This window comes from Rattus norvegicus, chromosome 3 (assembly GCF_036323735.1).
Source record: "Rattus norvegicus strain BN/NHsdMcwi chromosome 3, GRCr8, whole genome shotgun sequence".
NCBI classification, from domain to species: Eukaryota; Metazoa; Chordata; class Mammalia; order Rodentia; family Muridae; genus Rattus; species Rattus norvegicus.
In genome coordinates this window covers 147133011-147158301 of record NC_086021.1, presented here as the reverse complement: position 1 = coordinate 147158301, position 25291 = coordinate 147133011, and the positions used below count along the sequence as shown (strand labels likewise).

At 37.3% G+C, this 25291-nt stretch overlaps 1 long non-coding RNA gene across 1 annotated transcript; it reads left to right on the top strand.

Moving 5' to 3' along the window:
* Window positions 1–1305: 1305 nt before the first annotated feature.
* LOC102548210 (uncharacterized) lies at window positions 1306–25058 on the top strand. The gene is made up of 3 exons (XR_005502504.2): window positions 1306–3601; window positions 17850–22192; window positions 24788–25058. It is a non-coding gene; the product is annotated as an uncharacterized LOC102548210 (long non-coding RNA).
* The last annotated feature ends 233 nt before the right edge of the window (window positions 25059–25291 follow it).

Below are 25291 nucleotides of genomic sequence, written 5' to 3'. Positions count from 1 at the left end.
GATGGGAGGACAAGAATGCAGCATTGGGTTCCTGAAGGTTGACTCAGCAGTGAGATGTGAATTGAGACTAGATAGTATGACATTTATGTTGATCTCATAAGGAAGCCATATTCTCTATTAACACAAAGTGTCCCTACTTATGACATGTGTGGTAACAGAACAGCTTAATTTGTATGCACATTTCAGGGTGCTGTGTCTATTGTAGGTAGTTCTTTTCATTCATAGAGAAGCTTGTTTAGCTCCTTGCTTGCTATCCTCAGCATTAAGTGAAGTGGTAACATAATATAATATAGTGTTCAGCCAGCATAGGAGCTTTCCAAAGTTAATCTGAGTGAAGAAATGAGCTGAACTAATGCCGTTTTAAGAAAATGGGAGGAAAAGAAAAGGTGAGAGGTTTTGGAAACAATTTAGTTGTTTCTTTTGACTTCTTAATCACAAGAAACATTTTCAAAAAAGACTCCATTCTCCATAATAGAAGGACTCTTCAGTTACTAATATGGGTGAAGTTCAGCACAGTGTTGGATTTGGTTCAATGATATTTATTATTCAAAGTATTGTGCTGGGAAAAGTTTTTCTCACTGATAATGTTAATAATGATGACAATGGATTATTGTTTTCCTTACTACAGTTTTCATTGCACCATATATGTGTAGATAGATATATCTGCACTTATATTAACTCATCAAATCTCTAATTAACTTTAATAACAAGACTGCACAGAACCTGTCATTGCTTGCTTACATTTACAGTTGAGAAAACAAAGAGGCAAAAGTAACAGTGACAAACTGGTAGTGCCAGAGACTGGTAAGTCCCAGAAACCAACCAAATTACAGAACTTTTAGACATCTTTCTTTTTCCATATGTAGATGAAGTTCTTTGCGCATAACTGCACATACCCTGTCACCTCTATGTAGGGAATCCAAATATGTCACTACTCATGAGCTATTCATACTAACGATCACACTTCGTTAGAATGACATATTTGACAATGTGCTAAATAGCCCTCTGCTCTGAATAGCCTTCTGAATGAATCAGCTTGCATACTGGAAGACTCGTTCTGGTTAAATCAGTTCTAATCTTGACATTTTTCTTCTTCTATAGCCCTCTGCCAACTTTGGAGGCTCCCGTTTCTATCCTGAATTGCTACCCCCCCTTTCTGTCTTGAAGCTTGGCTACTCTTCCATTAAGCACCTTACAGCGGTTTCAGCACCAGGGACAGCGCATTTTTAATGAAGTGGCAATGGAATGGAGAGTCAGACAGGTCTTGATTAAAACAGAGTGCTCTGATTAAAGATTATAGTCCATTCCCATTACTTCATGCGATTCCGATTTTCCTTCTGGTTATGAAGCTTCTTCCCAGTCATAGATGACTGCAGTGCATTTTGTATATGCTGCTCCTCCAAATAACTTTTAATTAGACATTTAAATTAGACTGGTGCTGGTTCACTGAATCCAGAATTTTTATATTTCTCCAATCCAATTATTAGTTGTTTTAATTCACCAGTTCATAGCTCATCATTTATTTTAATATTACTTACTATGACATTAACACTATAATTCCTAAATTTTCTCACTAAGAAAATAACTTATAATTGTCAGAAATTAAGAAAAAATATTATAAACAATCAAATAAAAATAAAGACAAACTGGCTTAAGGAATAAATTCCATAACTAGAAGATAGGTATTCTCTAGAGTGAGGAGGAGGAATAATGAAACACACTGTAATGTGAAGGGAAATACATAGGAGAGCTTCAGGGATTTCCTTTTTCTTTTGGGTCAGGGTGAAAGTGAGGCTAGCTCTCCAGAGGTCAGAAATATGTTCTGTCACAGAGTGGGTGGGTTTTCCCAGGAAAAAGGAGACAGGGCCATGAGGTGAGGGGTTAATCAGATGGAAGAATATTTCCTAAATGTTACATTTCAGGTATAGTTATGGGGCCTTTCCCCAATTCCATACTCTCAAAATTGTTACAATATATTAGTGTTATTGTCTTCACTTACAAAGGAGAAACTTTAGGCACAGAAAAGTTAAGAAACTTACTTTCTTAAAGTGCTTCTTGGCCATTTGACATTCTTGTTGACAAATCTGTTTAACTCTGTACCTCATTTTTTTTTTTTTAAAAAAATGGGTCATTTAATTTGATGGTGTCCAATTTCTTGAGTTCTTGTAATTTTCAACATTAGCATTTCTTTAGGTTTAGGGTTGGTGAAGATTCTTTCTCATTCTGTAGGGTATTGTTTTGTACCATTTGCCTTACGGAGGCTTTTCAGTTTCGTGAGGTCCCATTTATTGTTAATCTTAGTGCCTGAGCTGTTAGTGCTCTGTTCAGGAAATTGTCCCCTGTGTCAGTGGGTTCAAGGTTGTTTCCCATTTTCTCTTCTATCAGATATAGTCCATCCAGTTTTATGTGGATGTCTTTGATCTACTTGGAGTTGAATTTTATGCAGGGTGATAAATATGGATCTCTTTCAATCCTTTTACATGCAGACATCCAGTTAGACCAGCATGATTTGTTGACTTTCTTTTTCCATTATATAGTTTGGGCTTCTTTGTCAAAAATCCGGTATCTGTCAGTGTGTGGATTTATTTCTAGGTCTTTGATTAGATCTACTGATCAACTTGTCTGCTTTTATGCCAGTACTATGTGGTTTCATTATGATTGCTCTGCAGTATAGCTTGAAGTCAGGGATGATGATACCTGTAAAAGTTCTTTTATTGTACAGGATTGCTTTAGCTATCCTGTTTTTTTTTTAATTTTTTTCATTTGAAGTTTAATATTGTTCTTTCAAGGTCTGTACAGAACTGTGTTGGATTTTTCATGGGAACTGCATTGAATCTATTGATTGCTTTTGTTGAGATGTCCATTTTTGTTATGTTAATCCTACCTATCCATAAACATGGGAGATCTTTACATCTTCTGATATATTCTTCAATTTCTTTGTCCAAAGACTTGAGGTTATTGTCATATGGGTCTTTCACTTGCTTGGTTAGAGTTACATCAAGATATTTTATATTTTCTGTGGCTATTGTGAAGGGTGTTGTCTCTCCAATTTCTTTCTAAGCCCATTTATCAATTGTATGAAGGAGGGCTACCAATTTTATTTGAGTTAATTTTGTGTGCAGTCACTTTGCTGAGGGGTTTGTCAGCTGTAGGAGTTCTCTGGTAGAGTCTGTGTGTCACTTATGTATACTACCATATCTGCAAATAGCAATACTCTGACTTTTTTCACCAATTTGTATTCTCTTGATCTCCTTTAGTTGTCTTATTGTTAGCTAAAACTTAACGTACTATATTGAATAAATACAGAGAACGAGCAGCCTTGTCTTATCCCTGGATTTAGTAGGATTGTTTTAAGTTTGTCACTATTTAACATGATGTTTATTATTAGTTTGCTGTTTATTACCTTTATTGTGCTCAGGTAAGGGCCTTGTGTCGATGATTTCCTCAAGATTTTAACTGGAAGGGGTGTCAGATTTTGTCAAAGGCCTTTTCAGCATCTAATGAGATGATCATTGGGTTTTTTTCTTTCAGTCTGCTTTTATGGTGGATCACATTGACAGACCCATCCCTGAGTCCCTGGGATGAAGCCTGCTTGATTACGGTGGGTAATGTTTTTGATGAGTTCTTAGATTTGTCTTGTGAGAATTTTTTTTTAATTTAGTATTTTTGCATCAATTTTCAAAAGGGAAATTGGTGTGTAATTCTTTTCTTTGGTAAGTCTTTGTGTATAACATTTCTCTTAGCAGTGTGTTTTGATAGATTCTCTTTCCCCTCTACTCCAGCATATACCTAAATCACCACCCTCTTCTCTTATGTATTGTCTTTGCTTGATCCAACTGTATCATCTATGTTTTTCTTCTCTTTACCTCCTTTATAGAATTTTACCCACATTTACATGTATTTAACTCACAGTATAGTATTTTACTCATATTACATTTATTAATACATATATTTAACATACACACATCTGTTATAATCCACGTATTTATGTAATGGAGCCAGGAACTGCTTTTGGCAAAGAATATGTGTTTGGTGTTTTTGAGTTTGGATTATTTGCAACTCCATCCATTTTCCTACAAATTTCAGTTTTCTTTAGAAACAACATATAAGGATTTGAATTAGGCATAAAATAGAGGTTTGGTAGAATATTGAGTGAAATATCATGTTTAGTTTTACTGAAAGAGTAATTTCAGATGTTCACTGTTAAAGCAGATTAGTATCACATTTCACCCCTTTCTTCCATACCGTTTTAATTATTGGAGAAAGGAGGTTACCTATGATCCAAACTTATCCAATTAGCTGATCTCTTCCAGGATCCAAGGATGTTACAATGAGTACAGCATGAACCCAGTGGAATATTACATCTGTGTACATGATAAAGGCAGTGTCCTGTTTTGGAGTTTTACAGGCAGGAGACTATCGCTATTCCTCTTGCTTCCTACTCTGTCATTCTCTTGTCTTTTACCAACTAAATTCTAACAATCCACTAATATGCTTTGAGCCCTTAATATCTTTCTGTTAGATTCCTTCTTATTTACAATAGATAGAATACTTGTATTACATAGTGCTAGGTCACTAACTCCAATAATGTCTCCAATATCGATTTAATTATGGAAACAGACACAATCACACAGCAGTTCTTTGGCGTGCTGTTACAAATGCTATACTGGAAAAATCATGTCCTTGCATCTCAGAGTCCCTCATATATCCACACATTGCCCAGATATTTGTGACAATAATCACCGTGGCTTTTTTCATACTAGAGTGCACCAATAAGACTTTGAAAGGCATGGGGATCTTTAAATTTCCTATGGTGTGAGATAAGGCTCTTTCTCATTACTCTAAGAATAGCCCAGCTTCCAAAGCCGTTCAGAAATCTACAGAGGGAGAGCTGGCAAGCAGGCTTGCAATAAACTCTTATTAACACTATCAAATATAATCTGTTTTTGTCTTGACCTCACTTTAGATTCTCAGCAGGTATAATGGACAGATTTGTAGGGTTTCCTTTTCCTTTTTAAAAGACTAGATAAATGTATCTTTTCTCTCATCAGATTATAAGTGTCCAATGTAAATGGAAAGTTCATTGCTTTTCTTGATAACAGACGTAATCTCCCCATTGGATGCCCCTCTGTCAGAAGACATATGAGATAGTCCCAAAGATTGTTTTCAGTTAGAATTGGCTGAGAATGAGCTTAATTTCCCAGTCTGTGCACCTTAACCTCTCTCTGGTTAATGCAATAAGAAAAAAATATATTCACTTTTAATGCAGAAAAGAAGTGTGCTTTATCCTGCTTCCGGTTACACTTGGCTATACTGGCCCTCTATAGCTTGCTATATTTGACCCCAGTGTCCAAGTTTTTAAATTAGATTATGTCCTCTTATTTCTTTTGGTGGCTGGCTGGCCGGGAACAGTGTGTGAAAGCATGAGAGACAATCGGTATCACTTCTCATAGAACAATGACTACAATAATTAGCTCAGACTAGATGTATTAGCCTTATTCCATCAGACTAGAGGCCATTGACTATGTTTTGCAGTTTGTGTATATGAGAATGTGCTCACGCTTGCAATCTCAGGTTTTCATCTTTGATATGTGGGGAAAGCAAGGCACACAAAACATTACAAAGTCTGACTGAAGTCACATAACACTGGTGGTTTCGGGACATTTGGTTCATTGCTTACTTATTTTCTATGAGGGAAATAGGAACCTAGAAAGCAGGTGGGATTTTAAATTAAATTTCAGAGTTCTAGGTGTCTCCTTCCTGGTTATTTGTGTTGGAAAAACCAAACGTACTTATTGTTCATCTGTGGGATAGTAATAATAGCATTTTTGGATTGAGATGAGGTAGTTATACATGAAACCATTTTTATTATATTTGAGTAACCATTACATGATGTGGTCGAGTTTGTCTGTTGTTAAACTTTGCACCAAAATAACATTGGAGTTAAAGTATCTTGTTTTTCTAAACTTAAGAGTGTGTGAGAGTTATTTCAATTGCATAGTATTCCCTTTTTCTTCTTATTCCTTTAAACTTTTAAATTAAAATTAGTGTCTCCTCAAAAATAATACATTCCAATTATAGTTTCCAATTCCTTCACTCCTACCTCCCTCCACTTCCCCTCTTCCTAAGAACCACTGCCCTGCAGTTTCCTCTTCAGAAAAGGTCATCTCTCTAAGAAACAATAACCTGACCAAAAAAAAAAAAAAGACAGAGGACAATCAAATCTTACTGAGGCTGGACAAGTCAACCCAAGAGGAGAAAAAGAGTCTGAAGAACAGGCAAGAGTCAGAGTTAGACCTGCTAACATGGTTAGGAGTCTCACAAGAATACCAAGCTAAAACAACAGATATGCAGAGCACCTGGTACTGACCCATGCAGGCCCTGGGCTTGCTGCATATGAGCCCTACGTAATTGATTCAGTGGGTCACGTTCTTCTGCTATTTTCCATCTCTTCTGGGTCCTATAGTCTTTCTTCCTCTTCTTTCACAGTGTTCCTGGTGTCTGAATTGGAAGAATCCAGTGGAAAATTGCTCTTCACCTATCTAGAGATATGCATGCTAGTGTTTTATGAAATATTACAATTGGACAATCTTAGCTTTAGCATTTTCACATTTTCAGGTGAGGAAAAAGAGAGAGGCATTTGCTCTAATCAGAGAATTTTAGTTAACCAAAACTAACTTTCTGAATCTCTGTCTATTGAAAAATGATAGGGAATGCACTTAATGAACAAAATTAAGTTACTCAGAGATATTACAGGCAATCCAAGATAGCATTAATGGCCACTGGCTATAGTTGTAAAAAATGCAACCAATTCTCCTATACTGCACAGTTTTGCATAAAATGTTAACTGTAAATGACTGTACAATTCCCAAAGGAGTTAATTGGGACTTTATGTGACACAATACTCAAATGTCTGACAAGCATGTGAAGGAGGAAAGCAACTGCATTAGTTACCTGGAAAATTCAATTTAACAACACAATGAGACATAGCACTGCACTCGTCCAAATGTAATACATAAATAAATAAGTACAGAGAATAAGAGCAGAATGACAAAATGCTAAGCAAACTTCACGATAATACTGCAGTGGATTTAGGTCAATGGTAATTCTTATACTATATTACTGAGATGCAAAATGATCTTACCACTTTGGAAACTGACAGTTTATAAAAGTTAAGGGTATATGGATACTTTATGATCTAGTGAATATCTAGTCAAACACATATATGCAAAAAGACATCTATAGAAATTCATATCATGATTTCTTTTTTTTGTTTGTTTTTTTATATCATGATTTCTTTTTTTTTTTGTTTGTTTTTTTATATCATGATTTCTTAAGAGCCCCTCTTTGGGGATATGTGAAGACTCTTTTATTCCCAAAAAAGATGATAATGAATTCTGTCTATCTATCTATCTATCTATCTATCTATCTATCTATCTATCTATCTATCTATCTATCTATGTAAACTTTAGCCAGTACAACAAGCAGACGTATTTTTATATATCAAAACATTATTTTCAATGAATGGCTCCAGACAAAAGAATAAAATACATATGAATTCATTCATACAAAATGTAGAGACAAATTTATTATGTTAGAAATCAAAGTAGTGTTTGCTATTTATAGGGATGAGAAGGAAGGAGATACGAAAAAGTGGTTGATTTTCCTGTACAATATAGATATCAGCTCCATAATTAAGCTCAGTCTGTGAAAATTCATCATATCATACATTTATGACCTATTTATCATGTTTTTAGTTGTAAATTACATGCCAATAAGGTAGTCAACAAGTTGTAACTTTGATCAAAGAGCCAGGGCCAGAATTCTTTAGAAAAAAATCATTCAATTGTAGATAGATTTTGATGAAAATATATTCCATCATTCACAAATTAATTCCATTTAGTCTAGCATCTGCTGCACACCTGTACTCCCCAAGGGGCACAGTAGGTTAAACAATCAAGATACCAAAAAGAATCACAACAGGAGGAGATTAAGTTGGAAATGCATAAGCCATGGAAGCAAAAGGAGGGAAGGATAAGTTTTCCATCCACACTAAGAGGAAAGGGTGAGTTGACAGGGCAGAAGGAAAGTAAAAAAATCATCATTCGAGGCAGCAAGAATGGCAGATTGTACAATGGAGTCTGTCACATGATGAGTGGACTGATGGGCACAAAAGTGAACAATGGCTTAGACCAATGTAAGTGACAAAGATGGGAACCTAGGGAGTTCTCTCTTTCTAATAAAGCATGCTTCTGCCAGTAGTTATCTCTGCTAGCATTCTGTAAACCAGTCTCATGAAGATTTTTCAAAAACTTGTGCAAACAAGGAGAGAGAGAGAGAGACAGAGAGAGAGAGAGAGCGAGAGAGAGAGAGACAGAGACAGATACAGAGACAGAGACAGAAACAGAGAGAAAGAGAAGAGCTGAGAAGAAATGAAAGGAGAAAATAGACCTTGGAATATTCTTTATACTAGAAAGAGTGTGAAGAGTTAGTTTTATCGCAAAAAAGGGACTTTGGTAAGTACCTGAATTCCTAGGTAACAATATTTTATACTTGAGTCTCACATAAGGTGATAGAAGTTCCTGTTTATACACGGAACCTTAGATTTGAATAGTTCCAGACATTGGGCTATAATCTCAGTAGTCTAAGGCGAACCAAGCTTTGAACATACCACTGTCTGCCTAAAGATTCATGCTTCCATGGAAACAAACACCATCCATAGAAATAGCTCTGATTTTCCTATTTCATATTGATTATCAAATACATATATGCATGCAATAACAATTAGTGAATAAAAGGGCATGGGTTTGAAGGATAGCAGGAAGTTTGTATATGGGAGGGTTTGTATGGAGGAAAGGGAAGGAACTTGTATGCAACTGTAGCATAATCTCAAAAAACTAAAACTAAAAGTATATAAAGAAAGAATGAGAAACCTGTAGAGACTATATATAAGGGCTAGGGTGAGATGCAATGTACAATTATCCCAAGTACAAAATAACAGAACAGATAAGCACATATGCACACAGAGCATGTGCCCATGTTTGTAGTCCTAACAGAGGGAAGGTCTTCAAATACAGTCTCTCTCAGAGATCTAGCTTATACTAAAGTAATATTGGCTTAAACACCAATGTTACCACTCCTCTCAACAGAGGTTAAAATGAGTGTACGCAGTGCACTGGCTACAGAATAGAGAACATGACAGAATAAGACTTCAATACCCCACTCTCAACAATGGACAGATCATAGAAAAAGAAACTAAACAGAGACACAGTGAAACTAGCAGAAGTTATGAACAAAATGGATTCAACAGACAACTGTAGAACATTTCATTCTAAAACAAAAGAATATACCTTCTTCTCAGCACCTCAAGGTACCTTGTCAGAAATTGACCATATAATTGGTCACAAAACAGGCCTCAATAGATACAAGGAGATTGAAATAATCCCAGCATCCTATCAGATCACCACAGACTAAGGCTGGTCGTCAATAACAACGACAAGAGAAAGGCCACAAACACACGGAAGCTGAACAAGGCTCTACTCAGTGACAACTTGGTCAAGGAAGGAATAAAAAAAGAAAAAGACTTTTTAGAATTGAATGAATATGAAGGTGAAACACACCTAAACTTATGGGATACAATGAAAGCAGTGCTAAGAGGAAAACCTATAGTTCTGAGTGCTATAGTTTGACACTAATAGTTTGACAGCACATCTGAAAGCTCTAGAACAAAAAGAAGCAAATTCACCCAAGAGGAGTAGACGGTAGGAAATAATCAAACTCAGAGCTGAATTCAACCAAGTAGAAACAAAAAGAACTATACAAAGAATCAACAAAACCGGAGCTGGTTCTTTGAGAAAATCAACGAGATAGATAAACCCTTAGCCAGACTAACCAGAGGGCACAGAGAGTGTGTCCAAATTAACAGAATCAGTAATGAAAAGGGGGATGTAACAACAGAAACTGAAGAAATTAAAAAAAACAAAACAAAAACAACCAGATCCTACTACAAATGCCTATACTCAACAAAACTAGAACATTTGGAGGAAATGGATAATTTTCTAGACAGATACCAGGTAACAAAGTTAAATCAGGATCAGATAAATCATCTAAACAGTCTTGTAACTTCTAAAGAAATAGAAACAGTCATTGAAAGTCTCCCAACCAAAAAGAGCCCAGGACCAGATGGGTTTAGTGCAGAATTCCATCAGACCTTCAAAGAAGACCTAATATCAACACTCTTCAAACTGTTCCACAAAATAGAAGCAGAGGGAACAGTGCCCAATATCTTCTTTGAAGCCACAATTATGCTTATACCTAAAGCACACAAAGACCCTAAAAGAAAGAGAGCTTCAGACCCATTTCCCATTATATTTATGATGCAAAAAAAAAAAAACTCAATAAAATTCTCACAAACCAATCCAAGAACATAACAAAATGATCATTCACCATGATCAAGTAGGTGTCATCCCAGGGATGCAGGGATGGTTCAATATATGGAAATCCATCAATGTAATCCACTATACAAATAAGCTTAAGGAAATAAATCACATGATCATTTCATTAGATTCTGAGAAAGCATTTGGCAAAATTCAACACCACTTCATGATAAAAGTCTTGGAAAAATCAGGAAATCAAGGCCCATACCTAAATGTAGTAAAAGCAATATATGGCAAAATAGTAGCCAACATCAAACTAAATGGAGAAAAGCTTGAAGCAATCCCACTAAAATAGGGGACTAGAAAAGGCTGCCCATTCTCTCCCTACCTATTCAATATAGTTATTGAAGTCCTAGCCAGAGCAATTAGTAAATAAAAAAAGGTCAAATGGATACAAATTGGAAAGAAAGAAGTCAAAATATCACTATTTGTAGATTATATGATAGTATACTTAAGTGACCCCAAAAATTCCACCAGAGAACTCCTATAGCTGATAAACAACTTCAGCAATGTGGTTGAATATAAAATTAACTCAAACAAATCAATAGCCTTCCTCTACTCAAAGGATAGATAGGTTGAGAAAGAAATTAGGGAAATGACACCCTTCACAATAGCCACAAATAATAAAAAATACCTTGCTGTGACTCTAACCAAGCAAATAAAAGATCTGTATACCAATAATTTCAGGTGTCTGAAGGAAGAAATTGAAGAAGATCTCAGAAAATGGAACGATTTCCCAAGCTCATGGATTGACAGGATTAATATAGTAAAAATGGCCATTTTTGCCAAAAGCAATCTACAGATTCAATGCAATTCCCATCAAAATTCCAAGTCAATTCTTCAGAGAATTAGAAATAGCAATTTAAAAAAATCATCTGGAAAAGCAAAACAACTAGAATAGTGAAAAATATACTCAACAATAAAAGTACTTCTGGGGGAATCACTATCCCTGACCTCAAGATGTATTACAGAGCAATTGTGATAAAAACTGCATGGTATTGGTACAGAGACAGGCAGGTAGATCAATGGAATAAAATTGAAGACCCAGAAATGAACCCACACACCTATTGTCACTTGATCTTTGACAAAGGAGTAAAACCATCCAGTGGAAATAAAGACAGTATTTTCAGCAAATGATGCTGGTTCAACTGGAGGTTAGCATGTAGAAGAATGCAAGTTGACCCATTCTTATTTTCTTGTACAAAGCTCAAGTACAAGTGGATCAAATCTCTACATAAAACTAGATACACTGAAACTACTAGAAGAGAAAATGGGGATGAGCCCCAAACAGGTGGGGACAGGAAAAATTTTCCTGAACTATATAACGATGATTTATGCTCTAAGATCAAAAATTGACTGTCAATATGACATAATGGCAACCAACAGATTGGGAAAAGTTCTTAAACAATCCTACATCTGATAGAGGGCTAAAATCTAATATATACAAAGAACCCAAGAAGTTAGACTCTAGAGAATCAAATAATGCTATTAAAATATACATAGCTAAACAAAGCTTTATTAAGTGAGGAACAGCAATGGCTGAGAAGCACCTAAAGAAATACTTAACATCCTTAGTCATCAGGGAAATGCAAACCAAAACAACCCTGAGATCGCCCCTTATACCAGTCAGATGGCTAAGATCACAATGCAGGTGACAGTAAATGCTGGAGAGGATATTGGAGAAAAAATAACACTGCTCCATTGGTTGTGGAATTGCAAGCTGTACAACCACTCTGGAAATCTGGTGGTTTCTTAGAAAATTGGACATAGTACTACCTGAGGACCCAGCTATACCACTCCTGGGCATATACCCAAAAGATGCTCCAACCTGTAACAAGGGTACATGTTCCACTATGTTTGTAGCAGTCTTATTTATAATAGCCAGAAGACATATGCCCTTCAGCAGAGGGATGGATACAGAAAATGTGGTTCATTTACACAATAGACTACTTACTACTCAGCTATTAAAATCAAAGACTACATGAAATTCTTAGGCAAATCAATAAAACTAGGTAGGAAATATCATTCTGAGTGAGTCACAAAAGAACTCACGTGGTCTGCACTCACTGATAAATGGATATTAGGCCAAAAGCTTTTAATACCTAAGAAAAATTCACAGATTATATGAAGCCCAAGAAGAAGGAAGACCAAAATGTGGATAACTTCAGTCCTCTTTAGAAGGGAGAACAAAATACTCATGGGAGGAAATATAGGGACAAAACGTAGAGCAGGGACTGAAGAGAAGGTCATTCAGAAACTTCCCCACCTTGGGATCCATCCCATATGCAGTCACCAAACCCAGTCACTATTGCTGATGCCAAGAAGTGTTTGCTGACAGGAGACTGATGTGAGTATTTCCTGAGAGTGTTTGCCAGAGCCTTACTGATACAGATGAGAATTGTTGCAGCTACTGTTGGACTGAACAAGGGGAATCCACTAGAGGATGTAGAGAAAAGACTGAAGGGGCTGAAGTGATTTGCAACACCAAAGGAAGAACAACAATATCAACCAATCAGACCTCACCAGAGCTCCCAGAGACTAAAGCACCAACCAATCATTACACATGGAGGGACCCATCATGCCAGCCACATATATAGCAGAGGATGGCATTGTGCAGCATCAATAGGAGGCAAAGCCCTTGGTCCCATGAAGGCTTGTTTCCCCAATGTAGGGGACTGCCAGGGCATTGAGTTTGGAGTGGGTGGGTGGGAGTGGGAGCATCCGCAGAGAGGCAGGGGAGTGTGGGAGTGAGTGTGGGAGAGGGGTGAAAGGAGATAACATTTGACATGTAAATACATAAAATATCCAAGAAAATAAAATAAAAAAAGAAAAATATAATTATTCTTTGACTTAAATGTATATTAATTTTTACTGCTTATGATGTCTTTGTCAATGAAGTACTACAGGGAATAGAGTTGGTACTATATTCTTTTATTTAATGTAGTATTTAAATACTCTGCTGTGGCAAGTAGGAGTGACTCAATTTCCTTGGAAATTTATCTCTCTCATTATAAGCACTTGAGCCTTCTCCTTTGGTGATATTAATTAATGGAGTTTTTGTGGCCTCCTAGACATGTTTAGCATTCCAAGTATGTAATTCTATTGAGTATCCACACAAGATTGAAACTGCTTAATAAGAGGGTAGGTAGTTGTTCTCTACTTAATGGTTTTCAACCTTATTGCATTATTTTATAGTTCATGTTTGCTTGCTTGTTTGTTTTCTTAAGATAGAGAAAAATAAAGGATAGAAAGATGTGGTTGAGGAGGCATTGGGGAAAGGGGAAGTTTTGATCAGAATGTATACTATATGAAAAATTGTGTTCAGTTAAGATGTTGACTTAATCCTCAATATTAAAAAAAAATCACCATTTTGAAGCCAATGAGATCTTTGCTATCAAGCACTTTCTAGAAGAGAATGGGCAGAGTTTGTATTCACAAATCTATGTAAATGTCAGTAATCATGGTGGCTCACCTGGCTATCTTGTGAAGGAGCAGTCAAAGAATTCTCACACCAATCTGGCTAGAAAATTCACCTATTGGTGAGCTCCTAGTTTGAGTGAGAGATGCTGCTTCAATAATAAATTTGGAGACTGTTAAAGGAAATCAACTGTGAGTTTCCATGTATGAACACACACGAGAACACATGTGCATGCTTACCACATATAGCATACCACCCTACACACACATATTTCCTGTAAGAGGACACTACACTGCCAGGTGTAAACTAAACAGTGTGATGTTTTCATTTCTTTATTTGTAACTACTGGGATGCCTGACTTTAGTATAATAATAGTATAAATCATTTAGAGCGTAGAAAACCTGTCTTCCTAATTTGGATTTATTCAGAAGTAGAGTCAAGGATAGAAAAATGAGGGCAATATTTGGCAGGCCATGTCTGGAAGTACTGGGAAGAGGGAAAGGAAAGAATATAAATGAAGAAAGTGGCCAATGAAGTGTGGAAGAATTAAACCTGAGGATGTATATCCCAGTGACACTGAGAGATGTTGGGACCAGAATGGAGTACATCCCAGGGACTGGCTACAAAAGCCAGTGGGCACAGAGCACATTCATTTATGGAGATAAGTTGGAAGAGGGTGATGTCCATTGTGCAGTATACCTGGTCAGAAGTATATACAGTGAGCTCTGCAAATCTTAGAAGCAAATGCCCACAGTTGGAAGGTAAGCACTGGAAAAGTACTGAAGTAATGCAAATGAAGCACTCTGAATTCTGCTCTGTGGCTACATTCTGCACTCACACCAAGATACCTGTCCTCTAGAATCTTACATCATGAACTTTGTTCTCTACAGCCTCAGCACAAAGCTGGAATGTATTGCTAGTCATTTATGTATATGAAATTCCTGCTCTAATTTCAGAAGGCAGGTTGACATTCTCCCACTACTAAAAATGTCAGGATAGCTATACATTTATAGCAATTTCTCTCTGATTGCATCACTCAGACTCCCAGCACAAAGATGCCTTCTCTGCTTGTTTCCTTTTTATCCAAGAATATAACATCCCTGACTTGTTTGTGAAAGCATACTTAAAGAATTTTAATGGTAATTCTCCATGACAGATTCATCTTCCTTCGTGTCTCATGGTTTGCAATCAAGTAGGACAATTAAATTGCAGTAACAGTTGCCTGGAGATAAGAAATCTGTATGTAGGTGAAGGAGACATTTTCTTTTTCGTTGCTTTTCAATCTTCAATTTAAATCAAAAGGCAATTAAAAATAACACTTTTCAGTTGTTTGGTTTTAGATTATTTTATTTTATATGTTTTGTGTATTGCTCTCATGTTTGTCTGTGTACCATGTGCCTAGTGTCCATAGACGGCAGATGAGGGTGCTGGAAAAATATACCTGAATTTATAGATGGTTTTAAGCAGACATGTGGGTACTGGGAATCAAATCATAAAATACCTGGAAGAACAGGTGTTTAAACCACTGAGCCATCTCTGCAGCACCAATTCTTACATTTTAAACGAGAATAGGTTTGTAAGACTAGGAGATGGACTTAATGTGTTTATGCAAACACACATAACACATGATATGAAAAGAAATTTGATTGGAAAATATGGAAAAATCCAATTTCTTTTTAAGGAATACATTTTTTGTAGCTATTTCTGAACACTGAATAATTTCTTCCTCAATTATAATAGTTAATTGAGGGGTACAATGAGGGCCAAGTCACTTTACATTTTAAATAAGCTATGGTAAAAACCAGACACACAAAACATTAAAAAGTGAAGTAAACAATAAAAAGATGGGAATTTTAAAAATTCATTTGAAAATGAAGAGCTATTAATACTGATGAAAAAGAAATTTTATTAAAATGCTACTTGGCTAATATGTACCATGGCAGATATCCTAGATTCCTACCTAGAAATTGTAGAATTCTTTAAGTACTAGATACACACATATAATAAAGGCACACACATGTGTGCACAAATGCTCATGTACACACACACACCCACATAATCACACACATACAAATAGAGCATGCACAAACACACACACAGAGAAAGAAAGAGTTATTTTCCTGTTGGTAATATACCACGACCAAGGCGACTTAAAGAAGACAGTGTTTATGTGGGCTTGAGGTTCTGGAGGAGAGATTCCATAGTGGTCCTATGCTACCGGGAACAGAATGCTGTGAGCTCATATCTTGAACAAAAACAAAGTAGAGAAAGCATCTGGAAATGCCCTGAGTCTTTAAACTCTCAAGTCCACCTCCAGTAACATCCTCCTCCAACAAAGTCACATCTCCTAAATCTTTCCAAACAGTGCCCATATCGAGGGACCAAACATTCACATACACGAGCTTATGGTGGCCATTCTACTTCAAACTAAGACAATTCTCATTATTCCAAGCAGATATTTGTTTTGTAAAATCACTCATAACAGGGAGTTAGCAAATAGTGAATCATGGCTCCTTCAGGGAATACAGGGAGCGGTTCTTGTTTGTCCCTCTGCAACACTTGGCCCATGCTCTGTTTGTGTTAATTGAGTTCTTTTAGCATTATGCTTATGAGATAAGCTGTCTTGTCACAGATGAAAACCTGCTCTTTCATATAAACCTTTACTGTACAGCATTTGTCAAATTCTTAAAAACAATTTTTATGCAATGTCTTGAACCTGCAGAAACTGAAAATTTATTTTTTTCATGCCACATCACTTTTTGAAACATGCAAATCAGCCGGAACTAGGTGAGAATTATTTGACATTTTTTTTTCTGGTTCTGGATAAGAAGACAACACATTTCCCTGGCTTTCAATTTTAGAAAAATTTTCTAATTAGTGGCCATCTTAGAAATGAAAAAAATGTGCCTTCCTTATTATCTTCTCATAGCTTTTAAAACAGGTATTTCTCCCCAGCTTCACATCAGGAGTGGAAATTTCTCTCTTTTTGGGCATGCTGTGCTGTTGAGTTACGGCAATTAAACTCACAGCATTGTAACCTGTGAGTGAATGAAGCCCGTCCAACACATGCATTTTTCTCATGAGACACAGTTAGTGTTCCTGGAGCTGCTTGGCACTATGCAGAAGGCCACTGCAAAGCAAAAGAACACACCAAAGTGCAAAAATGAGGAAGAGGTGGCTCCAGGTTAATGGAGAGGAAGCCACCCAGTTACAGTGTGGCACACGAGACAGGAAGACAGACACTCACTCCCTTGTTAATATCAGCTAGAAATCTGTACTTTCTGAAATTCCAGAATTCCATTACTGCTTATATCCCTGTGAATGGCTGTGAAGGTTCTGTGAGTTTCAGATCATTGATTGGTTTCAGTGAGTTTTGAACACAGATACTATGAAAAACAAGGCTCTAGTGTATATTTGTGTTACTTGGTTCTCAGTGTGTGAGATCTCGGTCATTCAAAAGAACTTGTTTTGAGTACTCTTCACACACCCAAAGGAAATTTTCTTTGGAAAACTAATTGGTTTCAGAAGATATCTTTCTTCCCAGGTCTCCCTGTGTTGGTTTGTCTCCTCTCCTACAATGTTGTATAACATATATTTGTTTTACTGTTTAAGATTACAGTAAAAGGACAACATTCCTTTCCCGCAAATCATCCCATATAAATAAAAGATTTGGAATATGTTAAGAAGTCTTAGTTTTAAATTCATATATATATTCATATGAATATATATATATATATATATATGCTCCATCTTTGGCAAACTATCAAACTTCAAGGAAATTTTGTTTCCTTAGATAACTATATCACAATCCTTTATCACTTTCCTTTTAGCAACACTTCATGAATTATAATTAAAAATGCTCACCTGCTACTTATTAGGTGATAATTGATTTTGTCTATCTAGATTGGTAGATATTTTGATAGGATTCATATAAAATACAGGGTTAAAAGTGTGGTTCTGGGAGTCATTTGCCTGTTTCTACATTTTTTTTTCAGTGTGAAATTGTAAATACAGAGCTGTGCTGAAGCTTCGTCGAGCATGAGTCCCTCGGTAGCCACCGCGTGGAGCAGAACCCTAACTGACACATTCTGTGACATGGGAGTGACACAAAACCATACTGTACTCTGAGAATCTCAAAGCCTAACTGTGTGGTGGCAGTAGTGTACCACGGAACAGATTCAGGAATTAATTAACTTTCTTTGTATAGTCAAGACAACACTGTTAAATACTCAGAGCCCATACTGTTTGAGACTTTACCTGGGAGCAACGACCACGGTAGTTATAAAATTAGGAAAATGGAAGGTGGACTTTCAAGACCTTAGTATAGAATCTGCTGTGTTCGGTCAATCAGCAATGGAAGGGGAGAGGTACGTGCTAAGCAGATGGTACTGTAAGAAGAGAAAGGACGGAGGAGGAATTTATGTTGTAGTAAAATTCGACGCATGAATGAGAGGCTAGAGAAACAATAGTCTGCTAGGAGAATGGTCCAGGTACAGCACAGTGAGTACAAACTTTAACAGATGTTTAAGGGAGAAAGAAGACACTGCTTAAACCTGGAGCAGGGTGAAAGCACTCCAGACTAAGAAGCCATTGAAGACTTTGGAGTAAGAGGACGAGGGTGGCAAAGGCCGGCTGTGGAAAGACTTCAGTCCCCAGGACTGATGTGAGAGGTGATGCTGCCTGTGGAAAGCACAGCAGGAGACACTCTTTGCATATTGTTTAAATGTAGAGGTAAAGCTTCTAGTCCTGGTGGGGAAAGAGCTGTCCTTTCAGAAGTGTAGAAGGAAAAAAGGATTATACATGACCAGTGTATCTGTCTACAAAGACATTGCAGTGTTGTGTAACAATCATGAGGACCACAACCTAGCAATGGTCCAGTAGGTTAGAGCCTCTGCATCGTTTTTCCACTCATGACAATTTTGTATTTGGTGTTAAGCAGATTTAAGTTGGGATTGGCTTGAGTCTGTAAGTCCAGTTCACGTCTATTCCACTTGTCTGGTTCTGCAGGGGCAGTGAGCATCTGGGATGTTTTCCTTCCAGATTAACATATGTGAAAGGAAATAAACCCAACTGCATGAAATGAGTACCGTTGAAACCTCTGAGCAAATCGCAATGGTCCACATTCCAGGATGTCAAACAAGTCACATAGACAAACCCAAAGCTAAAGGGTGACAGAGTACATCTTTCCACCATAAAGTCACACGTGGCAAAGTATTAGGTTCGGTTTTTTAATCTATCATATTACTTTTGACAAAGGGGGAGATTTAAACTCATTCTCAGATTTTGAACTTGACAGACACGAATACTACCCACCTGGTTTAATTAGCTCCTGGGACAATGTGTTCTTAAGTACCAGAGATCCGGAGTTACCAGACAGTGGATCTCTTTTAGTGGACCTAACATCTGAGTAAAAGCACTTGATGGAGTGAAAATGTATTTAGTTTCAGAGGGTTCATCATAGAGATCACATCATGATGGAGAGAAAACAGGAACAGGTGAATGGCAGCACTCAGGAGACTGCTTAATGCCCTGACTCCTGCCACCTTATTCTATCCAGGTCCCAGGATTCATTCTTCCATACTCAGGGTGTGTCTTCTGCCCTTTAGTTAATCATTTTTGGGAACACTTTCACAGCAACCACAGGAGTATGCCACCAATCTCCTAGGAGATTCCAAATTGGTCAAGTTTGTACTGATATATAACCCTCATAGGATTCATGTTTATTTCCTTCCAATATAAGAGGATACACCAACTTCAGGGAATAGTTTTAGATTTAAAATGGTTCTCATTCTACTTTAAATACTTGTCCATGAAGACCATCCTTGTCCCAGAATCTCTAGGCTTTCCTTCTCTAAGATATTGGTAAGTCACCTTACCGTCAATGAATCATTGGCTATACTCGTCCTAGCACCTGCATACTCAATGATGTAACACAGAGCATCTAGAACATCTCATGTGGGGCTGTGAGGTAACTGCTTTTTTTTTTTGCTAACTCATTTAATCCACACAGCATCTCCACCGGCCAGGCAAGTTTCTAGTCTCTGGATTATAGAGGCATCCAAGGAAGAGTGGCTCTTCTCAAGTTACTTTGCTAGCTAATGAGGTTTATCTAAATCTCCCTGTCCTGCCCAGTTCCTACACATCCACTCCGTCTTAGAGAATAATGGTGTCTTGCCATCTAATATAAGCAATTCAAGATTACTTGTCTGTGCTTGTATTTATAAAAATATTACTTTTAGGAAAGTTTTTACCCTCCAAACTGCTATTGTATAGCTATATTTTATTTAGTTGTTTGTTTTAATTCAATTCTGTGGTTTAGAACTCTTCTAGTACCATTAGTATAATTGCGTCTTGAATAACCTTTTACAAATAATTTAATAATCTAAATATGTGTGTACATTGTTTAGCTCTTCCACAGTTGTTGACTCCAATGGTCCCATACAGTTTGCATATTAGCAATGTTGCATTGGTTACCCTGGTACAACCACCCCAAAGCACATGGATATGCCCTTTGTCTGCTCGATGTTCCATAGCATGTGCATGCTTTCGAACCCTGCTCCTCTTCATGGAGCATTCTTCCACTGGTAAGAAAGGGGGTTGCTTCTGTGGCAGCAGAAGAGGTTGGGTGAAGATGCCAAGGCATGATGAAAGAGGAAAGGCCTCCAGAACTGCAGGAGACTAAGGGTCCATGTTTCCTTCCCAATTTTCACTGGGCCTCCAGGGGTCAATCTTGTTTCTAATACTTAACTGCTTCTAGGGGAAAACCACCAAAACAAAGGCAATTCTTTTCTCTTATAATGGACAGAGCTTTATTTCCCATTTGCTTGCACTCAAGAGGGTTCTGACATTTTACTTATTTATTGACAAAAAATATGGGGACTTCTGTTTAGAGCAGAAAGAACAATATGGTTGATGAAAGAAATTATATTTTACCCATCTAGCCTGGTATGCCCAACTGGCACCATTATAAAAAACCCTTTTCAGGCGTCACTCTGCCTCCTGATGCTTACATCATGTTTAGAGTGGCCATGCAACATGATAGATTGTCATTCACTAAGTAAGTCACTAGATCCAGGATTTAAAAAAAAAAGGCCTCGGGGAAAAAAAAGAATTCTTTGAAATGGTCAAAATAGAATGCAGGTTTTCCTTAAGAAATTTGTCTTATGGCTATTGATAGTAGTCTTTGTAGCTATTCAAAATAGTCTGTACACAGTTAGGAAAAATATGTTCTTCTGACAGTTTATGAAGTTCAGTGTTTGGAAATTGGACAGCAAAGCTTGGTTCTAACTTAATAACCAAAGCTATGTAATTAATTAGTTCATGCGGGTTTTGGGAGGAAAATGGTGTTGCTGTGTTACAGTAATAATCCCAGTTGTTGAGTTATCAGCAAACTGCAGCTCTTGTCTCAGGGGAAGGAACCCTGTAATTTAACAAATCCCCATGTTTTGGGCTTTGACACTGCACAGGCTTTTCAATTTCCATCTGCTCCTCCGCTTCATTAGGGTTTTATTGTTGCTACCGTCAGGAACATTTTGATAGCTTTTCCTCTCTGTAAAATAATGTACCACTAACTATCTTCTGTCATCCCTTTGGATACCTAAAAATGGAATGTCTGTTAGAATGTTAAACAGCTTTTAGGGAGTATTATTTTGGACACTTCCCCATGAGTCCAAGATGGCTACCTTTGGTTATAATTGCTTTGTGTATGAAAACAAATACTGTTTTTTTTTTTTTTTTGGAGAAGAAAAATGTCTTCTTAAATTGGTTAACCATCTTTTTACTGGTTGTGAACATGACAAAAATATTTAGTGTTTTCACCCAAACTGCCTCTTTCTACATCACTAGCCTATGGATGGATTAAAATATTAACCTACCAAGAATGGCAGAAGCAACATCTGTATTTAAACACACATTCATAAGAACACATCCAAGAAGTTATAATGGGGCATATTTTAGTACTGATTTAGTGAACATCAGTATCGATTGGCAGCTCAGTGGATTTAGAATCACGTAGGAAATATACCTCTGGCTGTGTTTATGAGGCTGTTTCCAGATAGGATTAGCTGAGAAAGGAAAACTCAGAGTGAACCCTAAGTGCAGTCCAACTGAAAAGAGATCTGAAGAAGAGAAGATGTTTCATCATCTTTCTTACTTTTGCAGCTTCTTTCTGAATGGATGCATCTGTCACACCATGAAATCATGCCACAGCTCTTTCAGCCTCCCACCGTATGCTCAACACAACCGCTTCTCTTGGCTTTGGGTACTGGATTGGGACTGCTGGGACATCTAGCTTTACAGACTGCACAGTTATGGGATTCTCTGCTTCTCCTGCATGCAGGTGGACATTGTTGAATTCTTCAGATCTTGTTGTAGAAGCTGATCTAATAAATATTAACCTATCACTTCTATTCCTCTAAGGAATCCAGTTTAACAAAGATTTTTAAGACAGAGAAATTTTATTAATTTTCTAGGTGTAAACATTTTATGTAGTAACTCTCCTTTGTTGTCTTGTTCTATTGGTAAACAAATAGACCTAATCTTTTTCAAATGAAATGAAAGGGCAAGACCAGAGGATCAAAATGGAACGAGTGTATTTATTTAGCTTACCCATATACACAAGTATGTGCATGCATGCATACAGACACATATACACACATATACAGATACATAGACACAGACACAGACACAGACACACACACACACACACACATATCCATTGAGTGATGGAAGAAGGCACCATCCATTATGAAATAAATATTTTGGGAATGTGCTATTTTGAAAGAAAGAGATGTTCCTAGGAAATAGCTTTCCCTCATTGCTAAGAAAGAAACCGGCTGCTGTCCAATGCCTTCTGGAGCAGATGGGTCTATATCCTGAGACAGGTGGATAGTTCCTTTTGATAGGACAATAGCCAGCTCAGTCGGTATGAGAGCTGAAAGCAGTGTTGACACTGTGAGAGCATCCTTGCACAGCAGGCCAGGCATCCCATGGATCCACAACACTACCCACTCTCACATTATGGTTTGAAACGTATTTTCCCACTGTCACCTTTAGGAATGGTTCTAAATGTGCTGTAGATTGCTGTCAGAACTGTGAGCGCTGTGCTTAAACTCAGAGTGACATCCTACTTCACAAGTGTAAGGACTGTCTGCAGGTGGCCTTGGTGGGAAATTGATTCAAGGAAAGGTTTTGAACCCCATTTGACTTTTAAAATAATGTTTCCACTCTCTCTGTCCCTGCCTCCTCATGGGTCCCTTACTGGTCTAATCCCTTGTTCTTTTCTCCCATCCTTCCTTGCTGTCCTTCCTTTCCCAAGTCTGTCTCTTTTTCTTTGTTTCTTTCTTTTCTCTCCATGATGTCCTTAGTTATTTTCATCTTTAAATAATAATAATGGTGGGGATGATGATGGTGATAATGATGGTGATGATGGTGGTATGTGTGTGTGTGTGTGTGTGTGTGTGTGTGTGTATGTGTGTGTATGTGTATGTGTGTGTATATGTATGTGTGTGTATATGTGTGTGTAGTGTGTGTGTGGTGTGTGTGTATGTGTATGTGTGTGTGTATATGTGTGTGTGTGGTGTGTGTGTGTGGTGTGTGTATGTGTGTGTATGTTTATGTGTGTGTGTGTGTGTGTGTGTGTGTGTGTGTGTGGTGTGTGTGTGTGTAGGCCAGAGGACATATTTCTTTTCGTTGCTTGTTCTCACCCTCTACCTTGTTGAGGAAGGGTCTTTCTTGTTTTTAATGTGTTGCATGTGAGGATAGCTGACCTAGTAGCTTTTGGATGATTCTTTGTGACCATTTTTCATCTCACTATGTGAGTGTTGGGGTTTCAGCTGCCTACCCTGTATTTGGCTTCTTATGTAGTTTATGAGAATCAAACTCACGTGGTCAGGATTGTACTGCAAAGCTTTTACTCACTGAGTCATCTTACAAGTCCCCTTGTAACTTTTAATATTAAAACAACAACAACAACAACAACACACACACACACACATACACACATACACGCACAGTATTTGGAGAGAATATAATTAGGTACAACTCATATCAATTGGCTGTCTAGTTTAATGCCGAATCATATTTCAAACTGTTAGATATTTAAGGAAGTGCAGGGACCTGCAAACTGACTTTTATCCAGCGCCTCTAGTACCTCCCTATTTTATCTAATAATTATGTTTTTATTTTAGAAGTCCTCTGATACTTGGCTAATGGTAGTTTAGATGCAAAAATTTAGCTGTTAATTTTTTTCATCTAAACTGTAATAAAAACATGATGTTTATCTCCCGTGCAGTATGGTAAACCCTCAGCATTTGGGGGAGCAAAACTTATGTTCTTAAAACTCACTTACACAAGTTTACAATCACAGGTACCCTTTGCAATGTGGTTTCAATCCTCCAGTATTTCACTTTCTACACCCTAAAATGGGACACATATCCGAATCATAGCTCTTACTTCCATTTGGGATCCCCACATTGAAAGCCTAGATACTCTTGAAGTTCCTAGTACAAATCTAGATGTTTAAGGCAGCCATGGCACCTTACTACGGAGTCTATACTATGTGACTTGCTTGTTTTCTGTTTTAACACTCATAGCAAGGAGCAGCACCATCCATCATGAAATAATGCCTAGATTCTAGCACTGCCCTGAAGTCAGATCTCAAGGAATCATAGGTGCTGGAAACAGCAAAGTGCTGGCCCTCTCCTGCAGTTGCATTTCTCATTTAATTAAGAACATCTGGTTGGTTTTGTTGGCTGGTTGTTTTATTTTTGAGTGGCAGTCACATTTTTGTGATTCCTATATCATGTAATCAGACCTAGGCAATCTGACCAATAATCACTCTAGAACTGAATATTTGGTCTAGTCGAATTTACCAAAGTGAATGTCAAGTACCTTTGCTTGAATTATGAGCAATAAGTTTGTTCCTTTGCTACAGTGAGCAGAACAACTTGGGCACAAACCTGGCCATGCCGATGGACACATTCACAGCTACTCACTGAGGGAGTTTGCTTCCCAAATGATGCTTATTCAGAAGAGAGAACCAAAAGAAAAGGTGAGCCAGATTCCAAATGACACATCTGAGTTAGAAACTTAGGCATCTTTCAGCATATAGCAGAATGTGTTCTTGCTTTTCCTTGAAACATTTTATTTTTCCCTTCAATATCCATATACATTTCCCAGGGATCTCTTTGCTGTGTTGATTTTTACTCAGGACATTTAGGGTAGATCATGATTTGTCATCAGGCCATGGGATAAAGCTCATGGATGATGTTATTTGATGTATCAGGGTCCTTCACTGTCAAGGGGCATCATAAGTATCTACACCCTTTTGCATAATAAAAATTACCCTTTGGCATGCTACTGCTTGTTTAAAGTGGTAGCCATTATAGATGGCACTCTTTTTGTAGGCAACATCTTTGTGCATTTAGGCTGTACATTT